At 39.9% G+C, this 13,269-nt stretch overlaps 1 protein-coding gene across 1 annotated transcript in view; it reads right to left on the bottom strand.

Moving 5' to 3' along the window:
- Positions 1-13,269, bottom strand: part of Mrtf (Myocardin-related transcription factor) — a 434,907-nt gene that overhangs the window by 257,599 nt on the left and 164,039 nt on the right. The gene's annotated exons all lie outside the window — the stretch shown is intronic.

Here is a 13,269-nt window from a genome sequence, read left to right on the forward strand (position 1 = left end):
CACAAACCCATCGACAAGGCAGCGGCAGGAAGATATTGTGATATGTTGAGTCACAAGGAGGAAACAAAAATCGCGCCCAGTGTCGTAACCGAACGGAAAAGGTGACGAGTGACGAGCATGGCTTGCTTTCCTAGAAGACACTGCCTGCTTAACCAGTGAAGAATCTTCACCGAGAGAATGGAGCGAGGAGGAGAGGAGGGGGCCGTGAGATGAGAAGATGCAAGTTATGTGGCAAATCCGTTCGCCAGCTGAGTCACGCCGCTTAGAATAGATGGGACCAGGCAGACGCATGCGTACTTTGGAGAGGAAGGGGAAAAAAACGTAAAACGTGGACGTGGGCAGATAGTCACAGATTGCCTGAATCATACGGTCAATGAAGAATGTTCGACGAGGGGTTAGAGCCAAAATAAGATGTAGTGTTTTGTAAGCTTTGGGTTCGGCTACGAAGTTTACTAAAAATTCTCAACCACAATCAACACCACACCACCACTAAACTAACTAAAATAACTCTCAGGTACTTATAAACACGAAGGTCTATAGCTGGCTGCAAACGTACGCTTTTGATTACCCACTATATCGGGCAAAAACAGTACAATTCCGTCGACATTTTCCTTCCATAGTAGTCTTCACCTTTCTATAGGTCGCTCGCTACAAAAGTTTCCTATTCAGTACACCAATTCGGATACTATTCCACATTATTCGCGAAAATTAAACACAACTGAAAAAAAACATGCCACTCCCCTCTCCAATTGAGACACAGCAGAGTAAAAACTAAGTCAAAATCTACTATTCCGAACAGACTACGCTCTCATACACGTGGAAACTAGTGTATTCGGATTCTATTCTTATAAAAGATAAAGGTCGACACCGAATTTTATATATTTCTAAAGGTTGGGAGGCCATATGTTCCGCCATCTTGGATTGTTGGAGATTTCAATGAAATTCGTTAGTGGCAAACTTAATTTTCATTAAAGTTCACAATAGAGAACACTAAAAACGTTGTCGCCTGTCGCTTTAGTGTGAATTATCGCTAAAGTCTACGGATTAACTTTTGGATTTTTTTTTATTCAAAATTTTATTCTGGAAGAAACTACTGTTGTGCTTGAGTGGCTACTCCACGGACAAGACCAAATTCCTGCAAAATTTTACATTTTTCAAGTAAACTTCCGTAATGTCAAAGATGGGCTTTTAATGTGAAAAACAATTGTGGTCTCCATTTATGGAAGTCTGTTTATCAAATTTTAAAACACGTTCCTTTTCTGCTCAAATCCGTGGATATTCACAATGCTGCACTGTCGAGTTCGAATTAATTAATATAATACGTGGGTCGTTCGATATAAGTTTCGGTATGCTGTAAAAATGTTTATTTTTAAGATACATTAGAAAACTATACATGCATGTGTAGGAGGTTCCTTCCTCACTTCTCCACATAATCCCCATAGATTCAGGCATTTGTCCCACCGTTGCACCAATTTGTCCATATCCTTTGCAAGAAAATCAGGCCTCTGGCTATTGAGCACTATTCTCACATTCCGCTTCACTTCTTCATCTGTTTCGAAACGGTAACCTTGCAATTCAGACTTTTAACACCGGACTTTAACACTTTAATCACTCGGCGCTAAATTGGGGCTGTATGGAGGGTGGGGCAGCCGTTCCCACCCCAATTCTTCAATTTTGTGTTGTGTTTGCACCGCTGAGTGGGGGCGAGCGTTATCGTCAAGAAGAATGACACCAGCTGACAGGTGACTTGTCGCTTATGTCGAATTGCGTTTTTCAGTTTATCCAATGTTTGACAATAACGGTCAGCATTAATTGTTCTTCCTCGTTCCAAAAAGTCCATAAGCAGAACACCCTTAGCATCCATGCTTCTGAACTCCTTATGACGCGAGCCCGTGTTTTCCGAACAAGCATTTACTTTTCGCCCTTGAGCGCATGCGCCTTCACGTCTGATAACGAATCGATTGTTGTTCCTTGTAGACGAAGGATGGCGCTTGTTAACCAGCTTCTCTTTAATGGCATTGCTTTATACAATATTTTATAACACAGGGAAACTTATATATTGAACGTCCCTAGTAGTTTCAGAATTTAACATGAAAATTTCAGACGATAAAACAATGTCAATGACAATAAATTGTAAAAAAAAAAAACTTCCTAGAGTGAAGATAATGATAAACGATACAATAATTGAACATGGAACAGACTTTGATATATTTGGGAAGCCATATTTCACAGGTGGAACATCACTGGTGCTGCACTTTACTTGATTGGCCATCTGATAGCCATGATCTCAATACCTTGGACTACAAACTGTGTCCAGAGCTAGAGGGGACTGTCTGCAAGAAGAGGCACCCTATAATTGAAAGTTAAAAGTGCTCCTTCATAGCAGTAGGGGCGGACTTTCCCATCAAGACCATCCGTGCTGTAGACATATCGAGCGTGTGTGAAGGCGAAAAGTGTACATTTTGAAAACTGATTGGGGCTATTTGTGTGTAATATATGTAAGTGTAACATACTAAAAGAACATTTAAAAATCTGAAAACATATTAAATTTATTCACAAAATAGTGTATAACAGTATTTATGGTCTGACTAGCTATATATATGTATACATACATACGAGGCACCGAACTTAAATTTATTATCATTATCTATCTTCAAGAAACATAAGGAAAAATCTTCTCTCTCCCAATGTTGTACTACAGCCTACAGAAGGTGTCTGTGACCTAGAATCAAAATGGCAGGGTGGATGGAGACTGACCCAAGTACCAATATGAGATAAGGAACCTGGCTCAGAAACGAGCCATTAAAAAGTTATGTCAAAACTAGTTGGGGCTGAGGGGCTGAGTATGACACTGCAATAAGATAACTGAAAGATGTGGCTTGTAGATTTAATACGGACATTACTACAGTGTAACGTAGCAATCTACGACGGAAACGTTACAGTAGTTGTTCAAAATGGCGGCCCCCAAGGTCGCATCCGCTCTAACATCCCAGGAATTGTTCTGACGATATCACAGGCAGCAAGGATTCATGCCATGAGGTCCTCCTGACCTCTTTTTCAGACTTTCCCTCGGCGGTGGGTAGCACGAGGAGGTCCTGTTCCTTGGCCAGCTCGTTCGCCTGATCTAACACCTCTCAGTTTTTCCTTGTGGAGTCATGGGGTATGGGACACCGATAGAGAGTGAGGAGGAACAGCTGGCAAGAGTCTTTGCTGCCTATGACATCGTGAGAACGACTGCAGGGATGTTAAAAGCAGATACGACATTACCTTTACAATTCCAGCCCCTCCGAAAAACCAGCCTGCGTACTCTAGTGGGGGAACATGAAACCATACGGCACACCACTCTCCACCTCCACCCCGCCCCCCCACACGCAAAAAGGGTTGAGAAACACTGCTTTAAACGATCGAACTGAAAGCAACGGAGCGTCGATATCTTGGATATAAAAGGAAGAATTTCCAATACCATATTCTTATGCTTTCTTTCGCAAAGAATGTTTATTTGAAGTATGCGATACAAGGAAAGGTTTTTAACATGTTTACGTTTCATCTGTTTACGAATTCCATAGTAACCAACACCTGTAACATAAAGACATGTTTATTTAGATGTTCACTACCTGTGCCTGATTGTTTCGAATGGAAGGTTTCTTTCAGCAACGATAAATAGACCGTTAAGTATCTGCCGCATGCGTTATAGATTCCATTCCAAAACACAGATGCGTCTTATTCCGAAGGCTTTGATTCGTACAGAACAGAAACGCACTGTGATACTTGTTATGCCGAAACGTCAAGCAAATACAAAGGATCTCGTGAAACAAATATGTTTTTCACTCGACGGGCTTTTGAAATTATGTTAGAGCTGTGGCGCACAAGTCATATGTTCCAAAATTCTTGTCGCAGATTACAAAATGTGTCAGACATGTTATTGAAAAATTGAAGTTTCGAGTTCTTGTAAAGGTGACGCAAAATCAGCCTGTTATACTTGCGATGACGTGTGGACTGCAATATCAAAACAAACACACGGTGCATGAAAGGAACTCTTGTTTGAGGAATATCCTTTCATTCTTCAATTCACGTAATTCATACGCTACGAAACTTTTTTTTTCCAGAAAGGATATTGAAACACTTAGAAAAACATGCACAAAAGCCAGAGATATGGAAACACTCTCACTCTACTAATCGAGTTTTTGTTATAGAATTAGAATTTTTTTTAGGGACCCCCCACCATTTCCTTCAGTTGACATTGTAGATGTAACTACGTGCCTCCTTCACCATTTGCCTTGAGTTGCGACTGTGCATGTCAGTCCGTGTCCTCCTGGTAGCAATCTCAGGGGGCGCGATGATATGCGGTTTTGTTTACGGACGCTTGCCATCTCTTGGGGGGGAGATACGTATTTGTAGACACTGCTAGGATATCCCCGAATCATACTAGTGTAGGAACATTTTTCCAGCTACCACTGTTGTCTAGGATTACTACTGTAGGAGTTGGAGTCCTGTCCAATGCTGGTCATGTTCCACATTTGATTTCACGCCATTGTCAATTGGAGCTACGTAGAGACTCCGGATTTGCTGTATTATTGTTGTTATGATACGACCTTTCAAACGACATATTCTTCGATCCCCCTTGCTATTTTAAAAAAATTGAGTCGACCCCAGCCTACCCCCTTGTGGGGGGCCCGGTTAGGGAATGGTTGGCCGCAAAACGTTTCCCCCTGAACATCATGGAATACGTGTTTCATTTCTTCCTATTTACAGCCGTTCTCACAATACCCAGGGTGGGGTGAGACTTTATGGACACCCTGTATAATATGCATGGTTAACTGCAAAGAAAGGTACTGTATTAACTCCTCCACATAAAATAAGACGAAAGTAAATAAATGAATACATTCTGCCTTGAAATTATCTTTACGCAATCCTTCGTGACGGAATGGTCAGCGTAACGCGGTACAAAGCAAGAGGTTCCAGGTTCGAACCCTGATCAAGCCATCACTGATTGTGTTCGTTTCATCAGTTCATCATTCATCCTCATTCTCGCGATTAACCCCAGAAGTAGGAAAACGACGCAAAGTAATCGAAACAGAATAAAATATTATTTGTATTTAAACACATCCACCTCTTCTTAATGGAATCTCAGGCAACATTATCGAGATTTTCTCCAGACACCAAACGAATAGGAAAAAATGAAGTGTCAAGAATGTGGAGAGGCAGTAAACCCCGCCCTCCCAATTTGCGTCTCGGAGAGTTTATTACGAGGAGGTGTGACAATTCCTGTCCTCCTACGCATGGCAGGAAGCGGGGCTATAAGGTGTCGCAGCTTGTCACAAATCAGTGGAACTAATTTCCCCGTCTCCCCGGCTTGACGGAAAGGGGTGACATCGGGAGGGGAAAAAATGTTTACGTAGAGAAACTCGCCGTTTCGAAACACGTGCGGAGGACACCAAGCGATGACCTTTGGCTCATCCCGTGGAGCGGCTTATGGGAACAGCACCGTTAGGGATGGTACGCGCACGAGGGTTGACAAGGTCTTGCCTCGTGGAAGGATGACGAAGGAACTTCGATCTCGTCGTCATGCCTGTCTGTAGTCCTCATCTCTGCGAGTATCACAGAGAACAATGTCAGTGTAATTTTAGTTTATTTATTTAGTACATACTGTAGTTCAGTACTTACATAATATACGAACTATGTATCCAGTGGATCTGTATGCGCTCCATCGTGCTATACACACAGATGTATGCGTCTCCATGTCCTCTTTGGCATGTTGCGGAGCATCTGAGGAGTTATCTTTCGAAAGGTTTCTCCACACTTTCGCGCAATTCTTCATCTGTCCTGTACCGACGATGAGAGACATGTGACTTGATTATTCCCCACAATGAGTTGTCTGGTGTTGTAAGGTCCGGGCTTGGTGGGGTCCATTTCAATGGGGATGGAGATGTTGGAGAATCACGCCCAATCCAGCAGCCTGGAAATTGTTCATTAAGGAAATCACGCACCTGAAGAGCAAAATGGGCTGAAGTCCCGTCCTGCTGTACCCACACAAGATCCATGATTCCCTTCACTTGCAGCTGAGGTAATAACCACGTTTGCAACATGTGTAAATGAGAATGTCCATTCACATATTCGTCAAAAAAATATGGTCCGAACAAGTATCGTGATGTCATCCTGGCCCATGTCTGTGACCATGAAAGCAGTGTTACCAATGTCACAACTAAAAATACACTGACATTGTTCTCTGTGATACTCAAACCTAGGGGGTACGGGGACTTCTCGGACACCCTGCACTACTACTACTAATAATAACAATGTTTTTAATAATTACATAAATTTGTAATTTCCATATTTTGTATATGTATACAGGGTGTCTCATAAAATAGCGCAAACTGACAGGTGAAAGTACACGATAATACGAAGCAAAAAAGTCTCAGTAAACATGGGTCTGCAAACGATCCGTTTTCGAGATAATTGCGAATGTGTGGTTACAAGCCGCCACTGACTTCATTGTTTGTAAACGTCGTCGAAATTGGTAAAATGCTAATAATGTCTGCGAATGTGTGGTTAGAAGCCGTCACTTGTTGCATTTTGTAAACACCGAGTGATTTACTCCTTGCGCGGTCCGAGGTTTGTTCTTTGTTTACAAAACAGAACATTTCCGAGAGGTGGCGTTGTCATCAAACAGGATGGATACAATCAGTACATGCTTGTGACCAATTCCGAAATGAACCGGGGGTGTTCGAAAGAATTTGAAACTCGGTGCGGAATCGCGTACAGTATTGCATCCAGATGCAAGGACGACGCTTTGAACACCTTCTTTAACAGGTACGAGTGGACAGTAATTGTAACGTAGAACATACTAAAGTAGTGCTGTACTCCTTGTTAAAGTAAGTAGAATGTTCAATAAAAACAATGAGATCTGCTGATTTTTCATACTGTATTATTGGTATTTTACCAACTAGGTCGACGTTTACAAACAATGAAGTCAATGGCGGTTTGTAATCACACATTCGCGATTATCTCGAAAACGGCTCGTTTGCAGACCCATGTTTCCTGAGACTTTTTTCTTCTATTATCGCCTACTTTCACCTGTGTCAGTTTTCGCTATTGCTTTTGAGATACCCTGTATACAGATAATCAATGTTAAATCGACAGTAAGCTTAAATGTAACCCTACTTAATAATAATAATAGTTGCTATAATTTACGGTCTGTGACTAACAGAAAACAATATTTTTTGTTATAAAGTATCGCTACAATTTCATCTTTCAAATTGCATTAACTTTTTCCATAAATCTCAGGGTGCTCCCCACGGCCCCTCCTTGCCGGCGCCCTTGGCAGGGCCCTACTTAAGGGGAGAGTGTTAATTGGGGCAAAGCATCGGGGCATGGCTATCGAGCAAACTCGCGTGAACGGCCGAAGAGTATCGTTTTAGATATCCGAGTAAAAAAAAAGGTAAAAAAGTAGTGTCCCCCTGTGCTTTGTACCACGCCAGTAAGGCGTGTAGGGGTGTGGAGTTAGGGACCCACACTTTCTTGATTACGGCCGAAGGTGGGGGTGATGTGATCAGCACCATGCCCCTGACCGCCTTCACCCCCTCTTCGCCCCTCCAGGTAATACGACGTTGGGTAGGCGCAGGAGCCACTTGAACAGGTGGAAAAAATCACGGTCCTCCCTCGCCGGGGATCGAACCCGGGTCTCTCGCATGGTAGTCACGCACCCAAACAACTGCGGCTCTCTAATCTGATATCTGAGTAATCTGAGTAGAATTACTTTTTTTCTTAATATTTCCATTTGGTAAATAAATACTACGTACCTGCCTTAGCGGAAAAGAAATAACGTGAACCTAATAAAAATAATGATGACTTTTTGTTTACAAACAATGGCTTACCTTATGTTTATTGACCCGTCAGGCATGTTCAATTATATTTAAAGAAGGGCGCTGTGGTAACGTTGTCGCCTTTTAATCAAGAGGTCATGGTTTCGATACCCAGTGGAGGCACATAGTGGTTCGGAACCCACTTTAAACTCTAGGTCCAGTCCCAATCAGCCCATCTGTGCATCAAGCGGACTTGAAGCAAAAAAATCAAACCAAAACATAGTTTTTTAAACGTTCTTCTACTGGAAATACTTATTGTATTAACTATTTCCTGTATGCTGTAATAATTGTACGGAATACACAGCTTCGATTTCGGATAGTAATCCAATTTGTCCGTGTTGACTCAGATGGTTCGAACTCAGAGGATATATGAATAAATAGAGGACTTGGTCTAGATATTATAGAATTGAAAAGCAGAGATGAAAACTGATGATCTGACACCAATTTGCCCATTAAAAATTAACCTGATCGGTAAGATGTGGTCATACAGTAATGTTAAGATATTGTACAGCTAACAGCAAGAAAAATTGTAATTCACTCAGTTCGCGCAATGTGGAAGTTCAAGAATTGAAACACAACAGTTAATGAGCAGAGGATAGCTCTCTGTTCCAGCATATTTCAGTTTCTTATAAAAAGCACAGAATGCAGAAGAAACATGAAAGAACGATGGACAATTCGCCTATTTTTGCCACCGATTGTACATCCGTGTGTCATATCGCAAGACTTTTACTCTGCTCTAATTAATGTTAGCCTGTGTACATAAACGCTCGCCAATAGGGGAGAGTCGTACAGTACCAGCCGTCATACAGTATCGGCCATTTGCTAGTTCGGACATTTGACGCTACATAGCAGTAGTTCACGGGAGTAGGAGGGAAGGGTATGTATTCGTGTGCGCTATAGTTCGGGGTCATCCGCTTTCACGCAGTATTGTAAGAGCTGTGCCTGTGTTACTGTGAAGAGTCAAGTGGCTGCGTGAGAGAAGTTATTTATAGGGCCCTGGTATTCATGTTCGAGGTATGTGTTTGATTTTATTGTCAGATTCAGTTCATCGGTATTCTATAAGGATACGAAAACCTGTAAATAGTTTAGCAAATTGATTATAAACAACGTGTAATCGGAACTTTTTGTTACCACCTAATGATCGTCCAGTGTCGACCAGCGAAGTGTCGTCCAGTATCGGACACACAGAATTTCGTACGCACCTACTACAGTCCTGCTTGCTTTTGTTTTTAGAGTAAGACGGCAGGCGAGGAGGGCAACAAAAGAGGTAAATGGACTGAAGAGGCCATGAAAGCGGCGGTAAATGAGGTAATGACAAAGAAAATGACAGCAAGACAAGCATCTAGTATATTTTGTTTACCAAGAAGCACGTTAGGAGATAGATTGAGAGCAATTCAACGAGGTATGGATGTTGACCTGACATCTCAGATGCGCTGATTTAAGAAGACTTTTGATGACGAAATTGAAAAACAATTACTTTCGTATATGAAAGACTTGGACAATAAGTTTATGCCCCTCAGTAAATGAGAAGACAACTGTAGAGTCGTTTTCACGTTCAGAAGAGACAACGGCGCTTATGGAGAAACCGCACAGTGTTGCCAATACAGCGCTAGCTCATGTCGCCGGGAAATGATGACCTTCCTTCACAATGAAGGTGTTACGTATTTTGTATATATAATGATAATTATATGTAAATATTAATATTATACTGTGAACGTTACAGTTACCCTTTTTACTATGATCCATTGCGATCACTACACACGCGAGTGTAATGCACGAATATGACACTTCAGAAATCACTTAAAAAAGTAAAAATCACTGAGCGCTCACACAAATGAAAACACTTTTTCGAGAGAGGAAAAAAGTCTAAACAGACCAAAGCAGATCTCTCAATCAAGTAAGGGGAACCTGGCACATGGGTTACATTCAAGTTGCAACCCAAACAAACAAATGAGTTATGGCCCACGTGAACTGATAAGACGTGAATGACTCAAGCAAGGCATGTCATATTTCTATCTTGAAGCCCCATATTTTGTCACGTGTTGGAAAGCCTTTCAAAGGTTAATACGGTGTCTATGAATTTATGTGTACGTTGGAAACTGAAAGGTGATCTTCATTTCAGTATTAATGTCGACAGTAATGTAAACGAAAACAACGTGTATTTGCGACAGCACTAATGTTGCTCACAACAGCAGCATTGGAAATAATTGTCAATTATTAAATTTAAGTAATTTCAATTCTATTATAACAAACTGCATGAAGTTCATATTTTTACTGAATGGAAATAAAATCGAAAACTTGGTGGTGATAGCCGGAATGCTGCGGTGAGTCGGCTCAAGATGGCCAGACAACGTCTCCTTACTTCGCGCGCGGTTCGGGTTAAAAAGAAACTCCAAATGCATGGAAGTAATATTTCTGGGAACCTTTGAGTGGTTATAAAAAATAATTTCATTATTTTCTCCACAACTTTGTCGCTGGAAGTTTTTACTTCGAATTACAGAACAAAAAATGGCCAGCGACGACATTTTCTACTGCACGAATATAAAAAATCTCCACATACTTTATTTGAATATTTTTAATGCGAATATGCTTTAAAGTATTGATAAATTCTGAGTACCACCATCACCTATGACAATTAAAAAACAGTGTCAATTTTTTTAATAATGAATGCTTCAATTTTACGGCATGTTTCAACGTTAGGAATGAAAACAATGTAAAAATTGTGTTTTCACAGAAAATTTGCGTTTTTAATTTATCTAAAATTATGTAAGCAAGTTACCAGTTTTTTGTGTTCACCATCGTATTCTCTACAAAATTTCCTGCAAAACTGCAGGTACCGATTTTACTTAAGCTAAATTTGTAAATCCAGAAATTTCACAACAGCGCGCTCGTATTTCCCATAAGAAAAGCATTGCCCATAAGAGACCATTGTGTCTTCTGAACGTGAAAACGACTCTAGAAACTGCACAATGCATAATTTGTCTAGAGTCCTTTGAGGAAGATTGGATTCACAATGCTTTTGTGACTATTGTAAAAATGTGATTTCAACTCCGCTTTAACGGACTTCCTTTTCACATTTGTTAACTACAATACCTTTGTACACATAGATCACAGTTTCTTCATAAAACTGAAGCATTTATCAATTGTTACCACCACCTAATATTAAAATATCGACTGGCCGATACTGGACGACAATTTTCGACTCACTGAAAATTCAGCTTTTCGTTTTTTGTATATATCTTGTAGTTCTGTAAACATTTCATAGAAATGAAACCCGCGTTCCTTAAAGTATGCATTGAGGTATCATATTACTATGTTCAATCAGACTATCTCCTAATCCTTTATCAGTTATAATCAATAAGCTTAAGGTGCCCGGTACTGTACGACTCTCCCCTATATATATTTCAAAGGGCTCACAGCTACTATAAAAGTTCTCAAACCTTTTTAATTAATACGTAATATGGATGGCATAAATCCATATTTTAAACATTTATGGGAAAATAAAATTCTCCATCAAAACAAATTTTACCCGGGTTAAACACTATCAAGTGTAGTATGAGAATGACGACAGATACATTTATAACTGAACTGAGAGTAAGGTACGAGACGAAGCCTGATATAACTTCCTTCTCATTTGGTTGTGGCTGAAAGATACATGGCAAGAGACTGTGGAACGGAAAGTGTTGGATGAACATCAGAAGAGAAAACTCTTTTGCATTTTAGTTCCATGGGTCACGTTGATTTTAAAATTTTGGGTGTTTTATAAGCACTGGAACACGCGGAATCTGGAAATGGCAGTCATATCAACTTAGGATTTCTTACAATTTATTTTTTATGAAGAAATCTAACCTCTGAGTCTGCTATAAACGATTAATATATATAACTGATGTTACAACTGCCTTTTATATAACATTTCAAGCCATTTTTCAATCATAATGCTCTCACTGCTGTTACTATTGTTATTATTAAAACTCTTCTTATTTAGATTTTACGCTAACATTTTCAATTATATCCCCATGCATTTTACAAAGTTTGGACATGAACAGTTGCACTAATGAATTTCACAATATTGACGAAAAGATTGGTGAAAGTTCATTCTTATATAAACTAACAATTAATAAAATTGGAATAGTTTGAACTGTTAAATAGGAAACTTTACATTTTGATAGCGGTTTGTTGCCCACCATAAAGAACACGGGATTTATCTTTATAAACACAATACCCTCTCTTACTCAGCAGCAAAACAAATATAATTAATATACATTAGAATGTAGATCTCATTAGATTTGGAATACTAAGTACCAGAATTTTCTCACAGTGGTTAGTGATTTTACAATCAAAACGTTTGAATTGTAGCGGTATAAAAATCGGTTTTCAAAATTACAGAAAATAAATGTGCGTTACCCCCACACCCCCTATACGCCTTCATGGCGTGGTGCTATGCACAGGGGAACACTTTACTTTTTTTTTTAAAATGTAAGAATTAAAACCATGATCTCCATGGAGAAATATACACATGTAGCATTTAAATTAATATTATTGACTGTATATAAATTTCACATTTAAGAAATGTATTAAAAAAACATTTCTAGAAAAAAAGTCTCAACCTCTCTTATATAAATATTCTGGCATTTCAAAAAAAGACACACTACACTTCAAGATGGCAAACTGATTGACTTCCCCGATGACGTGTTGACAGCTATTCATATTTTTATCATCTGAAAATACACCTCACATACTATCTAAAATCAGCACTGACACACACGTTTGTAATAACACGTGGCAGCATGTAAATAAGAGGGAAAAGGACGTCAACACGGGGTCGCACACCAGAACACTACGGCGGTTATTTTCGTGACACGCGCAGCCCCTAATACAATGAGACGCCTACTATAACGTGCATGCATTTCCACGAGAATGCAAAGGAGAATCTGATACTGATGGATGGGATCGTGGGTGATGACGTGAAAAGAGCAGACAGGCTGGAAATGAACAACCCAGAATTCGACACCATGGATCAATCGCCAGGATAATGCACGCGTATTATGCTTTGCCAAGGTAGATGTGACATTTTTCACCTCCGCCACACACCCAGATATATCGACAGAGAGGAGAAAGAGAGAGAGGTAGGAAGAAGAGAAAACAGAGAGAGAGAGAGAGATCAAGGTAGAGAGACAGAAAAAATAGAAAAAGAGAAAGAAAGAGAACGACAGAGAAGCAAGGAAAAGGAAAGCAGCGTGTCTATCAAGATAACAAATCGAAAATTTCTTTACTTAAGAATAGTTGGAAATTAAGAAAAAAAAATTGTTTATTTAATGAAAACCCCCTACTACAGGACCGGTTAAGATGAAAATTAAAGCTGTACTTGAACAAGATATTAAACTTGCTATAATTGCATGTAAAAAAA

Source organism: Lepisma saccharinum, chromosome 15, assembly GCF_977018435.1.
Source record: "Lepisma saccharinum chromosome 15, izLepSacc3.1, whole genome shotgun sequence".
Classification (NCBI taxonomy): domain Eukaryota; kingdom Metazoa; phylum Arthropoda; class Insecta; order Zygentoma; family Lepismatidae; genus Lepisma; species Lepisma saccharinum.